The following is a 22,794-nucleotide window of genomic DNA, read 5'->3' on the forward strand; positions in this document are numbered from 1 at the left end:
CAGCCCTCCAATTATTGTTGTGTCTTTTCCCTCTCCAATTTTTAACTTCCTTTTTAAAATGTGGACACTGGAACTGTACACAGTATTCCAGTTTCAGTCGCAGCAATGCCATATATAGACATAAAATCATCTCCCTACTACTCCTCAATACTCCCCCAGATATACATCCAAGCATTCATTAGCCCTTTGTGCTACAGCATTGCCCTAGGAGCTCATGTTCAAATACTATGACCCATGAAGTCTTTTCAGAGAGTCACTGGTTTCTAGGATACAGACCACCATTCTGTGGGTATGGCCTGCAGTCCTCATTCTTACACACACAACTTTGCATTTTGACTGTATTAAAAACATTTTGTTTGAATGGGCCCAGGTTACCAAACAATTCAGATCCCTCTATATGATTATCCTGTCATCATTATTTGCCAATCTGTGTCTCACCTGCAAGTTTTATCAGCAGTGATTTTATATAAGAAATACGCTATACCTCAAACAAAAGTTATGGACCTGATGGCAATGTTCTCTGGCCCTGTGTTATGGAGGAGGTCAGACTAACCATCACAATGGTCCCTTCAGGCCTTAAGAATCTAGGACTATTCATTACTAACCTGTAATGGCTTCACTGAGAGAATGGCACTAACAGAATGAAGTCCTTGCATTCAAGGGAGCAGAACAGCTGCAACTGTCGCTGATTCCCGCATTGGGGAAACACACAGAGAAGCTTCTTGTGCCTTCCATGCCATGGCCCAATGTGTGAGAGACACACTGACAACGTGTGTCTTGTCCCTCTCTAGTTCCTGTTCTTCTAGTGGATAAAAGCCTGTTAGTGCTAAACGCTAATGGAGTTATTCCTTGAGGCCAAGTGAGAGAGCTCTCTGAGCTGCAGTGCTGAAGGTTAAGAGTTCAAATACCTCTGAAGACCAATCCCGGGAGCTGTTTTATATGCACACAAAGCTGCAACAAAAAAGTACTTTTGGGGTCCATGCATTCACTTGGTACAGTCTTTTTTAACTGTAGTGTTCTCCTGCTTGAGAAGCAAAAATAATCCCATGGCAGCTGTCAAAAGGATAAAGATACCCTGCAGGTACCACCGCATGTTGCTACAAGGAATGACACCAGGGCATTTCCACAAAGAATACAGAGTTGTTTACACAAACTAGAGAAACCTCCAGTCCATTTTACAGGATACAGGAGACTGCCACACACTAGCTGTTTCCATCTAAAGGCAGGTAGAGCAGAAATAAATATAGAGCAAAGAAAGTTGGTTTGTCTTAGAGTACATATTTTAGAAAATACTGCAAATATAAGAACATAAAAATGGCCATACTGGGTCAGACCAATGGTCCATCTAGCCCAGTATCCTGTCTTTCAACAGCGGCCAGTGCAAGGTGCCCCAGAGGGAATGAACAGAACAGATGATCAGGTGATCCACCTCTGTCATCCTCTCCCATCTTCTCGCAATCAGAGGCTAGGGACACCCAGAGCACAGAGTTGCATCCCTGGCCATCTTGGCTAATCAATGGACCTATCCTTCATGAACTTATCCAATACTTTTTTGAACCTCATTATAGTTTAGGCCTTCACAACATCCCCTGCCAATGAGTTCCACAGTTTGACTGTGTGTTGTGTAAAGGAGTACTTCCTTTTGTTTTAAACCTGCTACCTATTAATTTCATCGGGTTACCACTGGTTCTTCTGTTAGGTGAAGAGGTAAACAACACGAATTTTAGGGTCCTGCCAACCTGAGTTTTATCCGGACCTGTGGCTACTTATTTTTGAAAGGAATGGCCAGTATAAAATAAAAAAATAGTCGAGAGGATTGAAGATGAGACTCTATAGTAAAAGAATTACAAAAGGATTCATGTTTGCAGTGTTGTTGTAGCCATGTAGGTCTCAGGATATTAGAGAGACAGAGTGAGTGCAGTAAAATATCTGTTCCACCTTCTATTTAGCTGTGACACTCTGAGTGCATTTCCCAGACCTGAAGAGCAGCTCTGGGTAAGCTCAAAAGCTTGTCTCTGTCACCAACAGAAGTTGGTCCAGTAAAAGATATTACCTCACACACCTTGTCTTTCTAAAAGAATTCATGTCATGTGATAGTTGGCAATACTCTGATGCTTTATTCCAGCCTTTAATTTAATGAACACACAGGGACAAATAACTACAGTAAGCCTCAAAAGCAAATAAGACTGAATAGCTAGGGTACCTTAAAACAGGAGAATGGTTGGAGTGTTTTACATCAGCATAGCACCACTGAGTTCAGTGGAGTTATTCCTGACTTACCACCGAAGTACGTGAATGGAGACTCAGGGCACCAGATGTCCTTTTCTTTCTTTTTAAGAAGCCAGGAGATATGATCTGTTTTTGTGGCACCTGGATTAAGCAGCAATTAGGCTCTGTTAAACTCTCTCAGATGTAACTTGAACTGGTAGGCAGTTTTAGATTCTCTTGTGGGAACATAAGCCAACCTTTCCAAACAGGAAGATGTGAGGGTTGAGGATAGTCCCTGCAGCACCTAAATGGTGTCAGGGTTGCTGGAGCAGCTTTGCAGCAGCTTAGTTGAGGCCATGAAGAAAAGAACTGGAGCCTAGGTGATATAAAGCAACGTCACAGATCAGGGAATATTGACATCCTGGAACAGAATTCTGGCATTGCTGCCACCCTAGGATATTGTTCTGCCTTCCAAGGCTATTTTATCTGGAAGGTTTAGGCTTCCTCTGAGATTTCCAAACAGAACTAAAATTGGCTACCAGTGAGGAACATGCAGTGAAATTGTATGATCATTTTATTCTGTAATAAAGTCTTTCTAGTAGGAATTAATTTGATTAAGCTAGACTGCAGTCCACTTATGTGATTGTTAAACACAATATTTTATCCTGCTACAAAAGGGTTGTTTATATGCAATGATGGCAGTGATTCATGGATTTTATTTTTTATGTGCCTTTGCGACTCAAAATATTTTCATTTTCCTTCAGCAACTATCAGCAGCAGTATGTCTATCTTATTAACAGTGGTTTCTCCCTCACTTTTATTCAGAAACTTCTACAGTGCTCATCAATGTGTCTGAGCACCATTAGCCATATGGCATCAGTGCATTGGTTTTTGGCTTCTTTTTCCAGTGACCAGTTTTTAGACGACAATATGCAGATTCCACTCATTTAAATTCCAAGTGTGATACTTCTGTACAATTAACAGTTAATAATGCTGGTGGATTTCATCTTGACATTTCTCACATTCCTGAACAGCTTTTTCTTGCATAAGAACATTTTACCCTATTTTAATTATTTTGTTGCTGTTGCTCTTGCAGCTTTAAAACTATGTTTCTTGAACTGCCCATATAAATTTCTACTGCATCTTTGTGGCTCCATTAATCTAAAAAAATCTTCAAAATGAAACATGTGACTTTATTTATTTTCTTTTTCCAGAACTGTCACTGTTACAGAGATAAGAGTTTTTAAAGTCTCATTTCTAATTTATTCCTGCCACTTTCAGAATTTTATTCAAACATCTGAAGAAATGATTTTCCCTTCATTTATTATATTCAGAGCTGTATGGAAATTGCTCTTGAGTGCATAAATCTACGGCTTTACTTGTAATGTTAAAAGATCCATCATCCATCTGATATGCTGTTACTTTGTTATTAAAATTTACTCAGTCTACTTTTCACTCTTCACCAGTTGGGTTGGGGGTGGTAGGGAGATATTCTATTTCCCCACAGGTGAACTCAGTCCCCATCTCAGCTAACTATTCACTCTTCTAAAAGAATGTGCGTTTCTCCCTAGTGACATTTTGATATGAATTATAGCACGCAAGAGGGGCAATTTTCCTTTGATTCTGAAGTTCATTTTCAACTTCTCAAAATATATTTTAAAAGTACATTTGTATGCAGCACATCCACAGCCACGGTTTGTGATGGCGCTATTATATAAGAGTATGCCTTTCATTCTCTAAAGGAACTCTAGCATAACAAGGTAAAGGGGAACCAAAAAAATCAACACACTGAAGCTAAAGCTTTCGTTAACCTCACGAGAATTCTTTGAAATCTGCAAGGGGAGGCTAAAGTTCTTTATTAAATACACTACCAGAAGTTTACTAACTATTCCCAGCATCCCACTGTCTATTGGCAACAGCAAAGGGCTCTCTTAAGCTCAAATATCTAAAGTAAAGTAAACCCAGGGAGTGTACATGATGGAAATACATGAAAGAAAGTACACGAGTTTATTATTATTAAAAAACTCATTTTTTTAAAATAAATGGGAGAAAGTCATTTTAAACAAACTACTTATAAACAGATGAGTCATCAAAGTTGTGGGTTCATCAGCCATGATATTGCTGCCGGTAATTGCAGGTGAAATTCACCTCTATGCAGAGAGCCCGCACCAATTCCTATGTACCACTTACATTCCACTTAAGTGGGGCAGTAAGTGGTGGACAGGCATTGGCCTTGTTCTGGTCCCCTGCATGGGGAGAATTTCACCCAGAAATAGTGCTGATCCCAGTGAGTAGTACACTGTGTTACATTACGTGTATTGTAAATCCACACCCTGAGATACTAGCACATCAACTAACCTTTCTAACAAGACAAGGAAGTGCTGTAAGTCCAAGACAGATTTCTGGGCTTGAAGATTTTTCTTGGAAGAAATAGCATAGGCGTGCCTGGTAGGTTTATATCTTCCCCTCCCACTGAGAAGAGGTCTAATGGAAGGAACACTAGTTAAAGATGAAAAAAACTAAAGATCTGCATTCCAAGCCTTTAGGTGCTCCATACCCGCTTTAGTTGGGCGAAATTCCAAAACTAAACATGGAGAAGAAAATTATTTACCTGTAATTCTTGGAAAGTAGTAGATATAAAAAACATTACTCTGGGATTATTAAATCAACATCCCCAATTGACCGGTGGGCCATAGAATTACAGGAATCACTTACCCACTACGGAGTCAAAACAGCCAGCAAATGCTTTAACTGACAATCCCTTTTCTACCACACAGAGTACAGTAGCACACAATGATCCCCAACTCTGCAGGAAAGGTGGTTGGGGGAGTGTGTTTATTACAATTTGTATTTGTTTTCTGAAGGTGCAGAACTTCTGATAGGTAATGTTCTTCTCCAAAGGCCAATAGATCCACACTCTGAGGACAAAAGCTCCAAGCACGTCTCTAAAAACTATTCACAAAAAACTTATCACAAGACCGTGAAGGAAATACTAACGGTATCTTGAAACACACAGTTATTCCTATGAGGTTGAAATTTCCCACGCTTGCTCTCAACCCAGAGGTGAATTTTTTTTGAAAGTTTGTGGAAAATCCCTCCAGTCATTTGAGAGTTACTGGAAAGTGAATAAAACCCATTCTTTCAGCAGTAAGACATTTTTGCTCACTAATAACTGAAAAACATGAACAAACCACCACTAAACTGAACAAGTACTACTTCCTGAGGAGTCAACCTTTTGTTAAATTTACCATCCCCCCAAAACCTAACAATCAGAAAGTTACAAGCAACAGAAAAACACTTCTGAGCATGCCCATTTGTCATCAGCTTATTTTTAGAACAGGCTAGTAGGGCCTCCCCTTCAATCCGTACCCGGTGCTGCCCATTATGGGCCCAGAAGTTGTTGCTAGAGATAAATTCACAAGTGAACATGGCAAAATCTTCCAGCAGGCACAGATTAAGGGGCTGATCCCATGCACGGTTATTCTTAAACACAGTATTTATGGGCTTATGCACAATAGTAAGCACAATACCTGGCAGCTACAGCCTTGGGTCTCAAGATTTTATCCTTCTGTTGCTACTGCCATCAACCCAGCCTTACAGAAAAAGGTCACCAGCCAAATGATATTAGTAGCAAAGATGGGACTTCAACCCTGCCTTACTCCAGTAGTTCCTTGTTGTAGCAGTATGCCAGCACCTAGAGGCTCCAGCCAAAATCAGAGTCCAACTAAGCTAACCAGCAAGAGACAGTCCCTGCCCCAAAAAGGTTACATTCTAAATAAGCAACACAAAGGTCAGTAAAAAGGAAGTATTATTCCAGTTTTACAAATGGAGAATTGAGATAGAGATTAAATGACTTGCCCAAGGTCAAATCATCCTTCCTAATGGTTTTAGCACATATTTATATTGTGGACAACTTTGTAGTCCTATTACCTGCAGCAACAGTAATTTTCTGCATTGCACTTTTTTAAATGGATAGCCTTGGCACTGAATTAACTTTGTTCAGTTATCTTTATAGAGACTGCACAGAGAGACAAATATTGTAGAACAATTAACTATGGTAACACATTGCCGGGAAAAAACAGCCTGGAGATAGGGGAGTTGGGCTATTTTCAGGGCAGTTCATCTGGTTGCCATATGGGGGATGTGGAATATATATACACCCTATTTCTGGGGAAATTTTGTTTTCCTTGATCTACATGTCATAACAAGTGGACTAGATTTTCGTTATAAGGCCCTGAGTAAATCATGTCATTAAAAAAAGGGGGAAAATATTCACAAAAGTAAATGGCAAAGTATTGAATTTCATGCAGTTTGCACAAATGAATCTTACAACTAACGTTAGTCAATTTCAAGGACTGAAATTCATTCTATCCTTGAAATTGACTAATGTTCACAGTCTGGGGGCATTTTCTTGATTTCTGTGTCCTCCATGAAATCATAATTTACACAGGGCCCTATTTATGAAACTTAGTGTAGAGGCTGAGATGGATACAGAGTGCAAGTCCGAGACTGTGAATCTGAGGCTTACATTAAGGAGTTATGGGAAGGTCCAAGAGTTCTGGACCAGCATATCATCATACTTGGAGAATTTCACACCCAAAAGTTTCCCTTTGAAATAGTCTCTATTCCTCTTCTTAAAAAAAAAAAAAGAGAGTTGATGGAGATCCTAATTTTGTTCAATCAAAACCAATATTCTGCCAACCGAGGAATGGAAGCTATGTTAATGCCAAGTTTCACCATTCAAATTTGTTTTGGTTTGTTTTTGTTTTTTTTAAGTATAGCCCTCTTCTAAAAAGGCTAGATTTTTTTTTAAAGATGTATTTATTTAAAGAGGAAAATTACTTCCCTACTCCACTCCCCACATTGAGTCCACTAACTTAAAATATGGCTTAAAGGGATTTTGTTCAAGCTTTCCAAATCAATTCATCTAAGCATGGGGGAGAACTGCCCTAAAGATGAGCTTTTTGGAAAGTCAGGAGTAATAAGAACATTATACAAGTAATGGAGGCAGTTTTACAACATTAAATATAGAAGCTGCGACTAGCACCACCACTATAGTAACTGGGAGAATGGAACAGAATGTATTTTAGAAGCCTGTCAATAATGGTAAGACACCAAATTAATTCCCACAACATACTACCGGTATATTATTAATGTGAAAGGTAGAGCTGTACAAATGTATATGGAAGCCATAGAGAAGGGAAAGGAAATAAGTACCAATTTATATCCTATTAATGTCCACAGGAAGGGCCTTTATAGCAAATACTGCATTATGTGAAGTGTATTGGATCATTAAGTCCAGAAAAGAAATGGACTGATTATTTAAGTGTATGGTTTTCAGTTGTACAATACATACTCTTTGTTAGCCCAGGAAATAGAAACTCCTTGAGGACAACAGAATATCCAGCAGACTAAGAAGCCACTGAAATTTCTAGCATCGTTTATGGTCCTGCGGGACACTGATTATGGTTTTGCTGAAACCAATATATACCCAGTTCATCCTGTGTACTCCACAGAGCAACTTCTACACAAATAGAGGAGGCTGAAGAGAATCATGGATTAAACATCCTTAACTCAGCCAACCTCACCCAGTCTCAAGTAATGTTTTATATTACATGCACCAATAGCAAATTAACACAAACAATTTTGGATCTGGGCAAATATTTAAAACATAACAGAAAGTTATATATGTTATGTAAAAGGCAATAAGAAGAGGTTTTATAAGTACCTTAGGAGCAACAGAAAGACAAGGGAAAGCATGTGTCCATTACTTTAATAAGGCTTCTGACAGTCCCACAGTAGAGAGACAAGGTGGAGTGAGGTAATATCTTTTACTGCACCAACTTCTGTTGGTGAGATAGACAAGCTTTCAAGCTTAAACAGAGCTCTTCTTCAGATCTGGGAAACGTACTCATTGTCATAGCTAAATACAAAATAGAACCGATTGTTTATCATAAATACCTAACTCTTATTTCAAGGGACTTTTCATGGTGAAGTGACCCCGTTAACACCTCTCCAGTCACAGAGGGGAAAGGAAAAAAATTGGGGGGGGAGGGAGAACTGGGGGTTATAGATTGTTGTAAGAAGCCATTAATCTAGAATTTCTATTCAGTCCATGATTTTAAGTATCTAGCAAAGTTATACATTTAAGCTACTAGGCTCATCTTTTGAGGGTGTTATTCAAGTTGTTTCCTTTGAGGATGAGGACTGAGAGTCATAGAGAGAATGATTGCATTAAGAAAAGTATTCATCCACAGGTGATATGGTGTTTTTGTCTTTTATCATTTTTCTGTTTGAGTTCATTCGACAGTGCAGGGACTGTCTCATTTCATCCACTTAGTAGTTGTTGGGGCTTTTAGTGCACTGGTAATGTACACCATATGTTGTGACAGGCATGTGTAGCACACACAGATCTTGAAAGGTGTGTTGTGGGGGAGGAGGGGTGTTCTTGCCAGCAAGTTAAAGAAGTATGGGCTGGATGAATGGACTATAAGATGGATAGAAAGCTGGCTAGGTCATCGGGTTCAACAGGTAGTGATCAATGGCTCCATGTCTAGTTGGCAGCCGGTATCAAGCGGAGTGCCCCAAGGGTCGGTCCTGGGGCCGGTTTTGTTCAATATCTTTATTAATGATCTGGAAGATGGCGTGGATTGCACCCTCAGCAAGTTTTCAGATGACACTAAACTGGGAGGAGTGGTAGACATGCTGGAGAGTAGGGATAGGATACAGAGGGACCTAGACAAATTAAAGGACTGGGCCACAAGAAATCTGATGAGGTTCAACAAGGACAAGTGCAAAGTCCTACATTTAGGAAGGAAGAATCCCATGCACTGCTACAGACTAGGGACCGAGTGGCTAGGCAGCAGTTCTGCAGAAAAGGACGTAGGGGTTACGGTGGACGAGAAGCTGGATATACGTCAACAGTGTGCCCTTGTTGCCAAGAAGGCTAACGGCATTTTGGACTGTATACGTAGGAGCATTGCCAGCAGATCGAGTGACATGATCATTCCCCTCTATTCAGCATTGGTGAGGCCTCATCTGGAGTACTCTGGCCAGTTTTGGGCCCCACACTACAAGAAAGATGTGGAAAAATTGGAAAGAGTCCAGCAGAGGGCAACAAAAATGATTAGGGGGCTAGAGCACATGACTTATGAGGAGAGGCTGAGGAAACTGGGATTATTTAGTTTGCAGAAGAAAAGAATGAGGGGGAATTTGATAGCTGCTTTCAACTACCTGAAAGGGGGTTCCAAAGAGAATGGATCTAGACTGTTCTCAGCGGTACCAGATGACAGAACAAGAAGTAATGGTCTCAAATTGCAGTGGGGGAGATTTTGATTGGATATTAGGAAAAACCTTTTCACTAGGAGGGTGGTGAAGCACCGGAATGGGTTACCTGGGGAGGTGGTGGTATCTCCTTCCTTAGAGGTTTTTAAGATCAGGCTTGACAAAGCCCTGGCTGGGATGATTTAGTTGGGGATTGGTCCTGCTTTGAGCAGGAGGTTGGACTACATGACCTCCTGAGGTCCCTTCCAACCCTGATATTCTATGATTCTATGATCATTGTTGTAGTGGAGATATGTCTACAGGTTTTGCATCCTTTGTTCTGGCAGGGTCTGGTGCTGCTTTGAGGTGGCGAGTCCTGATCTCTGTTTGCTTCTGATGATGAGGTTGGGGGTTTTTTGAAGGCCAGAAGAGGGTGTGACATTGCTCTCCATATGCTTTATGAAAATATGCTTATGAATGTGAATATGATGTAACTGAAATATGCTTTATGCAAAAGGTCTCTTGTAAAATATCATTACAAAGCTTATAATCTTCTGAGTGTGGTCATCCTATTTGTATGAATGTATCATTCTTGTATACAAAGCTAAAAATATGAAGTATAACTCTGAGGTCCTATTATAATTATGCAAAGTGTGGGCCATTAATGGTGGTTTAGAATCTTGATGGCTCCCATTGACTAGGACAACTGGTTGTAGATGATTTATTTACCTGCAAGCTTTCCTGTGTATGTGTGGGCCTGCCTGTGGGTAATGAAGAATGAGGTCTTATACTGACCTGTGACCAAGTCACCTGATAATGAAATCCATGTTAAATCTGGTACTTTTCCATTTAGAAGGAAGGGTGGGGACCCAGAGAGACAAAAGATTCCCGCCTTGTGCCAAAGCTATAAAAGGGGGTGGAGCAGAACACAGGGGGCAGCCAGTCATGAGAAAGCCCCTGCTTTCCACCTAAGATGTCTGCTGGAACTAACAAGGACTTTACCAGGGGAAAGGATTGGGCCCAGACTAGGAAAGAGTCTAGTCTGTGAAAGAAGCTTACTTGAACATCTCTGAGGTTGAGATATTACCTGTAATCAGTTTCTTAATGTATTAGGCTTAGACTTGTGTGTTTTTGCTTTATTTTGCTTGGTGATTTACTTTGTTCTGTCTATTACTTGAAACCACTTAAATCCTACTTTTTATATTTAATAAAATCATTTTTGTTTATTAATGAACCCAGAGTAAGTGATTAATACCTGGGGGAGCAAACAGCAGTGCATATCTATCAGTGTTATAGAGGGCAGACAATTTATGAGTTTACCCTGTATTAGCTTTATACAGAGTAAAACCGATTTATTTAGGGTTTGGATACCATTGGGGTCTGGGTGCTGGAGGCAGGTAACCTGCTAAACTGTTTTCAGTTAAGTCTGCAGCTTTGAGGGCATGGCCCAGACCCTGAGTTTGTGTTGCAACAGGCTAGTGGGTCTGGCTCAACAAGGCAGGGTTCTGGAGTCCCAAGCTGGCAGGGAAAACGGGTCAGAGGTAATCTCAGCACATCAGCTGACAGTCCCAAGGCGATTTCTGTGACCGAACCCATCACAGAGGGGGTTCAGGAAAGGTTTCTTTCAGGATATGGTCCCCACTGAGTACGGATTGCAATTGTTTGATGATACCCCATATGCATTCCATGGGTACTAGGATGGCTCTCCATATGCCAACCTCATAACTTTAGTAGATACTAAAAATCATGGACTGAATAGAAACGCTGATGCATGGCTTCTTGCAATCTATAACCCACTTAACACCCTCCCACCCCCACATCATATCTTCCCTCCTTTCCTTCGTATGACTGGAGAGCTGTTAAACAACTTCATCTTTAATTGTCCCTTGAAATGTGTGTTTACTGATGCTAAACAATCTGTTCCAAATTTTATTTAGCTGTGACACTCTGGGTATATCTACACTGCAAGGGTTAGAGTAAATCACAAATTATGAGTCATCAGCATGATATGGTTGCAAAAAAAGACTAATCTTTCTGAGCTGTATTAACAGGAGCGTCATATCTAAGACACAGGGAGTAACTGTTCCACTCTGCTCAGCACTGGTGAAGCCTCAGCTGGAGTACTGTATCCAGTTTTGAGCTCCATACTTTAGGAAAGATGTCGATAAATTAGAATCCAGAACAGAACAACAGAACGTATAAAAGGTTTAGAAAACCTGACCTATGGGGAAAGGTTAAGAAAACTGGGCATGTTTAGTTTTGAGAAAAGATGACTGAGGAGGGATCCGATAACAGTTTTCAAATATGTTAAGGGCTGTTATAAAGAGGACAGTGATCCACTATTCTCCATGTCCATTAAAGGTAGGACAAGTAGTACTGGGCTTAATCTACTGCAAGACAGATTTAGGTTAGATACTAGGAAAAAATTTCTAACTCAAAGGGTAGTTAAGATCTGGAACAGGCTTCCACGGGAAGTTGTGGAATCCCCGTCACTGGAGGCTTTTAAGAACAGGTTGGGCAAACTCTTGTCAGGGATAATAGCCTACATGTTACTAGGGGGCTGGACTTGACTTCTCAAGGTCCCTTTCAGCCCTACATTTCTATGATTCTATACTGACTTTTAAGCTACAAATGAGCCCTATCTATAAATAAAGTTGCTGAAACACCTGAAGAGGCTTGCAGTTTTGCCATCTTCTGGAAGTTTCTAGTTACTGACACCAAAAGTGGTATTTTGTTATATTAGTTCCACATACACTGGCCAATAGGTTACATCTTAATCTGGACAAATTTTGTAAACTTTAGTGCCTCAAGTTAAGAAATCAAATCCTTATTTATGCATCTAAGTGGTTTGACTTTCACTGGTGTTGATGATCAACAGAAGCTGTGGGTACTCAACACCTTTCTATGAGCCAGGGCACTTTTACCTTGAGTACCCAATTTTAGGCACCCCCATTGAAAATTTTGGCTTTAAAGCTACAATTAAATTTAAGAAACAGAACAAAACCCAAGAAATGTAATGAAAACTAGTTACTTTAAATGAAAAGGTTCTTGCCCGTAATTCCCATTCCCCAAAGTCTGAAAATTCTGCTAGAATGTTTGTTTTCTCTATCATTTTTCCTGAAGACCCATGAGTTGTTTCTCCATCCATCTTTGAAGTTTTTTAGTCTTTAATGTGATCTAAGTTGTATAGTCAACTCTGATTCCTATTAATTTAATATGAACATGAAAAAGAAGAGCTGGTCTCTTCAATGCTAACCAAATTATTCTCATTGATTCTGCAGCAGTCCACAGCTCAACAAAGATCAAAGTGTCTTTATCTAGTTAACACTTGAACACTTTTAATAATGTTGCCTTACCAAACTCTCTTGGCAAAATAGTTCAGTCTAATTCCAATTAATCTTACTGTTAGAAACCCTTCCTTAAAATGAATTTTTTCCTACTGATTGAAGACACGTCATTTTTTGTCAGCTAACTAGCGATGAACTTATTTATTTCAGCTAATGGATGACCAGATATTCCATTTAGAACAATTTAAGAATTTCAGGCTAGAATGGTCTTCATGTTTAGATCTTTAAAAAAATTTGATACACTTTTTCAGAGAAGCTTTAGCGAGAAAGCACAGTGCAATCTGAAATATCTCCTGCAGATACTCAAGTGCTTTCTTTAGGCATCAATCCTACAGTAAGAATCTTATACAAACAAGCCATCGTTTCCTTTTGGGAAAAAACTGAAGAGGTTCAAAACTTTCCAAAGCTCTGCTCCGATGTAAGTTGCTGAGTTTCATTCACACCTGAATTGAGGACTGAAATGGGAATTAAGAATTTTTTTTGCCACAGTTTATTAGAAGTCACCACATCTGAAGAATTCAACGAACAAGGTAGGCTTCTGTAAGCACCTCTGAGAGTCAAATTCATTTATGTGCTGAGGCTAACACATTATATATACATCACTTCAGTCATCTTTGGAGGTCTTTGCAATGGCACAAGAGCCTTTTGCTGACCCCTTTACACAAGGGCGAATTTCTTCTGAAAAAAGAAAAGTAAGAGCTGACAAACCTATCAGCTAGATATGGGAAAACCCTGATAACTTCTAACTTTAGCTGACACCAAAGGACTCCATCAATTTGGTTAAGTGACATTATCAAGTGGAATTTCTTTTTATTCATAATGCAACTTTTCTAGAGTAAATCATAAATACTTCTGATGAGTTTCTCTAACAGGAACATGCAGAGGAGACATGTTCTTCAGTTTTATTCATGCAAAACAATCCAAGTCTGACTCTCCAAACATGATATACATGTATAATTCAGCATTAAAACACAAAAACCTAATTTTCACTCACTCATTTTCAATAATAGACTGTTTTAAATGCATGAGCGTTAGACAGTTCTATACTTCTGTGGAAATTCCAAGCAGCAGAAATCTAATGAGGATCAATAATACAATGGCCTTCCACAGCCAAGTTATGTACATCACTGCTACTTTTTCCCCAAAATGGTTTTTCTCTTCAAAAAGAATATGTACAAAAGACCTTTTGTTATAAAGTTGACCGTCCATTTTATTACATTATTTATACAACAGTTTGGCTTCAAATGCAGACTTGTCAGACACTACCTCCTCCCTCGTCTTCAACAGTGACTGGGAGATTACACTACCAAACTTTACAATACAACCTCAAATACAATATACAGTAGCTATAAAAGTAGCCAATAGTACGTTACTTTTTTAAATCAACGTATGGGCAGGAGGTTGCAACCATTTCTCCCACATCAGAACTCTGCTAGCGTGATCATGCCTTCGTCGCTGAGATTATATTACTGAAATTCACTTTATGTGGGACTGCATCTCAAGTCAACTGGAAACCGAAGCCAGCAAAGAATGTGGTAGCTCACTTATCACGTGGAGTTTCTCACTCTGAGCAGGTGACTGCAGTGCTCTGGGATCTCTACTGTTTGCTAGCTTCTGAATGGAGTTTCGGTTTTGACATATGAAACTCTGAATGGTTTAGAACTGACGTACTGGAGAGGCACCTCTCTCCCTGTCTGATACTGCTGCAGGTCCAGTCCGTGGTGCCACTGCTCAGTGTAAAAGAAATAGAGCTGGGGCTAGGAACTCTTTGCAAGAGGCCTCTGGTCCCAAATAGCCCAAGTTTGATGACCTTCTGGGCACCCTGTAAAGCACATCCTTTCCCCAAGCTTCAAGAAGGGGATAGTGGGCTGATAGCTTTGCTTTGGGCCCTGAGAACTGGGTATTCATAGATATAGTAGGTTTGGGTTTTCTTCCTGATTTTGGTAGGGCTGGCTACATATATTTTTGTTTTTATTTGGGTGACTGAGTTTTAAATATACTACAAAGGCTTAGAGCCATCAATAGTCATTTTATGTTATGTATAAATCTTAAGGATAATATTAGAAAGCTTTTGTTTAACGTGATTACATTTTTGCTTGTTTTACTTCCAAATACATTTTTCTTTTCATTAAAAAAAACCCCTTAAAATTGGAAGGGTAGAAGGAGTCTATTTATTGCTCTGTAAAACCCTGATTCCAGATTGACAAGAGATCTGTCCAGAAAATAAGCAGTGAAGTGAAAACAGTGAGCAGAGCTGTGGAGCATTCAGTACTAAGTGCTATGCTCACCAAATTCTGAGACTTTTTTTTTATTGTAAGAACAAATACTTAGTAACTAATCAGAAAGCCACAGTTCTTCTTTGCACAGGGAGTCTGAAACCTGACAAATGAAGTGAAATAATGATCATTAGTAATACTTTTTTCTTCATTCACTCATTTTACTATTAAAGCTCTCCAAGAGCTTTACAATGGTGGGTACATATTATTATCCTCATTTTACAAATGGAGAAACTGAAGCATAGAGAGGTCAAATGATAAGCGGGGGACTGGACTCGATGACCCAAGAGGTCCCTTTCCATCCCATGTTCCTATGGATCACCCAACACCATGCAGCAAGTGTGTGGCACAGTCAAGAACAGTACGTAGGGTACCTGAGTCCATTAGCCACCTATTAACCCACAGACATCCTTCCAGTAACAAAATCTGCCTATGAAGGAGACCAACAACAGCATCATACTTCTACACAGCATCTGTATTCTATTCAAGGATAATATCGTGAATTTTAGTCAAGCAAGGGACATTTCAAGCCTACTTAAAAAAATTGAGAAATTCTAGTTTGCATTCCAACCCTAGTGCAACCTGGTTCTGGACAACGGACTTTATTTGAAAGCTTTTCAAGAAACTCTTGGTGAGTGAAAGATTAGCTACATTGTATACATTAGTATAACTGCTCACCTCGTGATAATACCTGCATGATTATTTTCCCCATTGTGGTTTTTTGGGCGGGGAGAGGTAATTGTTTGGCCTGTTCTTCATGCATTTTCAACATCTGGTGGAAAGAACATTTCCTTTCATATTAAACTGTCCAGAGATGATGATTGTGCACAGGGTGTATAGAAATGCCAGTGTTAAGTTAGAAACAGAAGAGGGACCAATAACATCCAGTGAAATTAAAGCACCCTCAAACAGGGGAAAGCTCCTGAGGTTGACAAAATTCCAACAGGGGTACTAAAAGTGGGAAGCAGCCACCTTTGACTGAGCAGCCCACAAAACTCTGTGAAGAAATATGGGTGAAAGAACAAGTGCCACAAGATGGTGGTATTGTGACAAAGGGGTGATCTTACTCAGTGCACAAGCTGGAGAGGTACTGCACTGCTGTCAATCCTGGGCAAAGTATTAGCTACCATCAGGCTGAAGAGAATGAAGATGACAGTGGGTGAAATACTACAAGAAGAACAGCCTGGGTTCCATCCAGGTAGATCATGTTGTAAACACATGACTGTTAAACTTTTTGATGGAGCATCAGAAAAGCTACTGGTTGGCAAAAAGCCCTTCTTAAACAACTTTAAGGAAGTACTTGACAGAGTCTATAAAGAAACCCTGTGGAATACTGTTAGAATCTATGAGATATCAGACAAACTGATCAACATAATAAGGAGTTTATATGATGAAAGTAGATGCACAGTAAGATCAGATACAGGTTTGGGTGTATAGCTCAATATTGTGATTGGACTTAGACTGGGGTGTGTGTTATCAACAATCTTTTTAGCATTACCAATAGACTATGTGATGAAGCAAGCAACAAAAGGCATCATGGACAGTATAGAACGGGTTAGTGGAGATGAATTATATGATCTTAACTTTGCTGATGACATTGCTTTACTAGGTGGGAGAGAATGACTGCCCTTGCATCAGAGAGAAAAAGAAGCACTAGGATGGTGGTGAAGCACTGAAATGGGTTACCTAGGGAGGTCGTGGAACCTCCATCCTTAGAGGTTTTTAAGGCCCTGTCTGACAAAGCCCTGGCTGGGATGATTTAGTTGGGGATTGGTCCTGCTTTGAGCAGGGGGTTGGACTAGATGACCTCCTGAGGTCCCTTCCAACCCTGATATTCTAGGATTCTGTGATTCACTGAAAACTGGATTGAAAATAAATGCAGGGAAAAACAAGATTATGAAGGTACGAAATGGAATAATAGATGCAAAGGTATACAGAGCTGGAAAAGAAAATGAAACAGGAAGAGTTCTGCTATCTGGAGAGTGTGATGATATTTGATGATGAGATGAGGAAAAGTGAACACCACTTTTGGAAGGATGAGCGACATCTGGCCAAACCGAGGTCTCAAGACGAAACTAAAGGTCAGATTATACCATGTGATTGTACTGAGTACACTACTGTGCAGGGCAGAGACTTGGCTGAAGATAGTAGCTAACAAAGAAACTGGAAGTTGCCCAACAGAGATGGCTGAGGAAGATACTACACATTTATGGAAAGACAAAACAACAACAGAGAGAGTAAGGGAGCTGACACAGCAGGTTGTATTAGAAAATATCAAAGAAAAAAGCTCAGGCAGTCGAGACACACACACCGTATAGAAGATGGGAGATATACTATGCAAGCATTGAATTGGGTATCCGGATAGAATAGAAAATTATGTAGGCCAAACAAGAACTGGCAGACGACAGTGACAAAGGTTACTGAAGATGTGGACATTGCTGAGGAAGAAGTACCACAATTACCGAGCCACTAATCAATGGATGAACTGGACCGCCCAATATGTAAATGGCACAGCAGGAACTTAGGTCTAAATTTAGGGTGATGGCGTTTATAGCTCTTGGTATTTTTACCACTATGCTCATTTAAGTTTTTCTGTTCCAGGTAGCGCCCACTCTATTACAGCAATTTTTCTTCAAATTAAAATATAGCTGGGTGCTAGCAAGCTACAGAAATGTCCAAGCCATTACGTAGATCAGCTAGTAAGGGCTACAAGGATACTGACCGTACTGTTCTTTCACCAGAGACTGTATTTAGTCCCTGACATTAAACACACAAGCTTGAGACTTGGGAAACACACTATGGGCTCAAGTCTTCTACAGAGAAGCTCTGAAAGCTGCAGGTCAAAAACCATGAGAGTAATGTTAACTAATTAAAGCCACCATACCCATCTTGAGTATGTAGCCTATGCATAAGATTATGTATGCATAATGTTAACTAATTAAAGCCACCATACCCATCTTGAGTATGTAGCCTATGCATAAGATTAGCCTATGCACTTCTAAGGCAGATTTTTTAACTGCCGATGCACTACAGAATGGCTGCCAGTCTGATCCATAGAAAGCAAACTCTTAGGATGCAGAGGAGAGAGAAAATGCTTTAAACAGTTCCAGTGATTGGTTCCACATTTAGAGATGCCTCAGCAAAAGGCATCTCTGATAGGTTTAAACAATTTTCACCTGAGGTGGAGAAAGAACAAGAAAAAAAAAAACCTGAAAACTTACCTCTATCTTTCCAGAGATGGAAGATGACTCATGGGAAAAAATGGACTCTTCAGTAAATTAAACAGTAAAGCAAAGAATCCTAGAATTTCAGCAAACATAAGCATCGATCGTCCATGGGCAGTCTTCAGATGAATCCTCCCGGCAGGGGACCAGCATCAATTATTGAATTCTGGTGAGAAAAGGGGCAGACAGATATTTTGGTTACAATACTGTCTCCCAATAAACCAAATGACACAGGATTCAACTTTCAGCATCTTAAGTGAAAAACCGCAGTTAGTTAATTTCAACATTAATTTGTGGCAATATCATATTAAAAGCATGTTGGTCTTATTAATGCTACATACACCAAGGCAGTTTGTTCTTTGGCTGCATTACAGAAAGGTTTAATAGGGTGGCAGTTTTTCCAGCCTTTAAGTGATTTGGAAAAAAAAATCAATATTTAAAAGACCTTTTTCCTCAACAAATCCATGCTAAAGAATGGAAGTTTCACAGTCCAGGAACCTTAGGGCTTTTAGCAAACATTAGGTTTAATGTCACTAACAGACATGCTCATCTTCTGCCTCTTTCCCTCTCTTATACAATACCTAACACAGAATACCCACAGGAAAGAGCAACACAGATCCAGAAACAAACTGATTACAATTTGCGATAGCCAGACATCATCCACCACGACACAAACGAGCACCAAAAAATTAAGTTGACGTTCATCAGCGCTAGACTGGTGGTCAACAGGCCTCAAATCATCAGTGAATTCATTACAGATGAGGCCCCAGATGCAATATGATCACCATCTGAGCACTACCTCACAGGGTGTGGGTAGTAATTTGCTTCTGTTATAGTTCAGGAAGGATCATCCAGTGACTAGGGCACTAACCCAGAACTGAGGAAACCTGAGTTCAAGTCCCTGCTCCTCCACAGACTACAGCAAGTCATTTAGCTTCTCTGTGCCTCAGTCCCCCATCTGTAAAATGGAAATAAATAGTACTTCCTTACGTCACAGGGGTGTTGAATAAATACATTAAAGATTGCAAGGGGCTCATAATACAGCAAATGGGGCCACATAAGTACCTAAGAGACTGCAAATTACTATCCGTCTGGAACAAGAGGAAACCAGGGAGTAGTTATGGCTCCCTAAAGCCACAATTCCTTCCCGCAGCTGTTCCTGTACAGCAGCACACCATCCACTTTCTATGGGGGGTGTTCAGACCCTACTACAATGAGGCCTTGATCTCTAACTGGAGTTCCCTAGGTTCTACTGTAATAGCAGTAAAACATTAAAATCAGGCCCAGAGATGGTCCAGCTCACCCCTGCCAGACTACAAACAGAATATGGCACCTACCAGTAATGTGTACACTTCAAAACTCTAAAAGGATCAGTTACCCAAAGCTTAAAGCAATTGGTCAGCATAACCAACAGAAAGTGTTAACAACAATTGGGAATCACACAAGGCCATCCTACTAGATGCCTGAAAAAACGCAATTGCACAAACTTGAAAAAAAAATTACACAACTCAAAAAACTATCTTAGTTAAAAGGAGATGTGAAAGCAGCAATAAAGTATAGAAAAAAACCAAAATATAAAGACCACAAAAAGGGGAAGTTAATAGCAATAAATTAAAGTTAAAAGTTAAAAAATGCAGGCAACTGATAAGTACAAAGAATCAATGAAATATTAATGGCCAATAGGGTTAAAGCCAACAAGACATTTTTAAATCATATTAGGAACATCTTAGTTAATGCATAGGTTAACTGCTAGATGCACAGATGGTAAAATCGTAAATAGTGATGCAGATGAGAGAAATATTTATTAGGTATTTCTGTTCTGTATTTGAAATGAAGAGGAAGCTGTATCTATCCTATATGTCGTCGTTGGTACTTTTTGGCTAACCAAAAGGATACACTATATCTATACACATTTAAACAATTATATAGCTAAATATAAATACATTTATTCATATTCTTCATTTTTATATATTTTTATATTAGAAAATGATCCATTTACTTACTAGACTAATTTTTTACTTGTGATTTCTGTCAAGCTGCACTTGGATGAAAACTAGAATTCAATTAAAAACACACAAGAACAGCATCTAAAAATTGTTTACTACATAAAACAAAACTGCTTTAAATGTACTGGATACCTAACAAAATAGCAGGTTTATTAATACGTTTTACATTTTGGAAAAACTGGCTGTTTTTTTAAACAAAAGTAACATTATCTGTAGTTATTGAACTGAACTGATTGTTTCTGGTCACCACGACCTTCAAGATTTTAGAACTAATAGAGCTCCTTTCTCACCTCAGTTTTATTCATAGACTGAAGGAGGAAAATAAGCTTTCCTGCTTTTTCAACTCCTCGTCAGTTTCTCATCTTTAAATGAACTAATCATTGAAGTAAAATAGCTGAATATACTGAAATGAAGAAAATATTCTCTTTGCACCTGCAGAAGAGGCTACTGCTATCCAAAGCTGGGTTTAGTACTTCAACAAATTCTGGTGCCAGGTGCTTAGCCAGTAACTTTCACTAGTTCAGTGGTTTCTTTAAAATTTGTCAGCAAACATGTACTGGTTGATTTTTTTTATTTAATTTAAATGATTTAATAAATAATAATTTTAAGCCTTAATATCCGTTGCCATAATTTTTAAATAGGTTTATTTTTTTTAAAAGAAAATGCATTTAATTTAAACAAATGAACTTTTTTTTTAATCTATTTTTATCCACCCTGATATTCAGCAGCAACAGCCCAGCAAGGGACCAAGGAGCAATCAAGTTGCGCATCATTATGACCACACATTAACCACTGTAATCAAAATAACAGCTCCCAAACAACATTCTGCTTTCACATCATTCACACAGGTCTCTATGTGACTAGCATAATATGAAAAGAAACTAGAGCACTGAAATCTAGATAAGGTAGAAATATTGAAACAAAAATTTTCAATATGTAAAAAATACACTAAGGCAAAATAACAGGCTAAAATCTTTTTTCTCATCTTCTGTAGAAGCCACCCAAAAAAGCTATTCTGGTTAATGAAGCCCAACCGACTGTAGCCTGCAGAAGAATCCAGTACCACTTTCTGCTATCTTCTTCCTTACTGAGAACATCCCCTATATAGCCAGTAGTTTCTTGGGGTACACAGAACCAAACATTACATACAACTTCAATATCTGGACACCTCCCTTCCCCAAGTCTGATCCTTCTACACATCAGGAAGCACTGGACAAAGTGAATGAAACAGAAGCCTCCACTTGCAAGTCAGTCCTTTCCCTTCCTGGCTGGGGAAAGTTTCAAGAATAGCTACAGTATCTGACAGATTGCCGGTGCCTTGTTCAACAAAGGACCTGTCTCTCCTGGTTTACAGCAAGACCAATCTTGAAACATTTGTTGATTACACAGAACAAGACTTCCACCACCTGCAGTCAAATCTCCTATTCCTGAGCAAGCTGACTGAGAAGTTAATGAACAGCAGTTCCTTAGCACATCAGTCTATAGCCTATAACCTAGATACAGGATCAATATCTCCCCTGTCCCACTCTTTCCACAAGCTCCTTACTGAACTTCATCAAGATTCTAGTCCTGCAAAAAACTGGTACCAAGGTACCTAAAAGTTCACCTCATCCTCCAACTCTCAATTGTTCAACAGCTCTGCTCCTCATGAATAAAGGAACTATTTACCACAAAGGCAAAGCTCACAGGAGTTTTCTTGGAAGATTTGTTGTAGAATTCACTCGCAGAGGACTAAGATTAGCCAACAGGCTCACCAATTTTCAGATCCAAATGTAATAATAAAAAAAAAACTCTCACATCTTTGACCACTCTTTCCCACAAAACAACACACCCTATTAGTATTTAGGTCAGAGAAGGAATTTAAAGTGTAGAAATTACTATCCATGGAGGGCTGCATGAGAAGAAAATGGAGAGGAAACGTCACTTTAATTTGTTGATGTATCGTACTTTGTAAAAGTTTTTTACACTTTAAATGGTGCTCACGGCCCATGGTATAAGAACCTAAACAGAACAGAATAGTGGATGTAGCCTTTTATCCCTTCACCTTAGGGATACCATAAGTGCCATGTCACTTCCACTTCCTCCGCTACAAGGAACAAGTTTCACCAACTCAATCCTGCATATTGCTGCAGCCAAATCATTGGTCTAAACCATTGTAATTTTTTCAGGCATTAAGTCTCCCAAAATTTACAGCCATGTAAAACCTTGTATTCAACACCCGATTCCAATATGTAACAAACCATAAATTGGTCAAACCTCACTTGGCAGAAGCACAGACACTGGTCATATGAGTTTGCTCTCCGCTCTATGAACTACCGTCAGAATTCAAATGAGAAAGTGAGCCATCCAAAAAGGGAACCTTTGCTAATATAGTCAGATCAGCAAAAAATCATCTATTTCTCAAGCCAGTCAAAAGCTATACAGTTTCTGGTAACCATGTATACTGTTTACAGACTCAAACACATGGGCC

The 22,794-nt window shown here is 39.4% G+C and overlaps 1 protein-coding gene across 6 annotated transcripts in view; it reads right to left on the bottom strand.

Annotated features, from left to right (window-relative positions):
* The window catches only part of NCOA1 (nuclear receptor coactivator 1), a 345,055-nt gene that overhangs the window by 236,534 nt on the left and 85,727 nt on the right, over positions 1–22,794 (bottom strand). For all 6 annotated transcript variants that reach the window (XM_074947374.1, XM_074947373.1, XM_074947370.1 and 3 more), the window contains exon 2: positions 18,316–18,484. The gene's annotated coding sequence lies outside the window, so the exon portion shown is untranslated. The remainder of the gene's footprint in view (positions 1–18,315; positions 18,485–22,794) is intronic.

Source organism: Natator depressus, chromosome 3, assembly GCF_965152275.1.
Source record: "Natator depressus isolate rNatDep1 chromosome 3, rNatDep2.hap1, whole genome shotgun sequence".
Taxonomy (NCBI): domain Eukaryota; kingdom Metazoa; phylum Chordata; order Testudines; family Cheloniidae; genus Natator; species Natator depressus.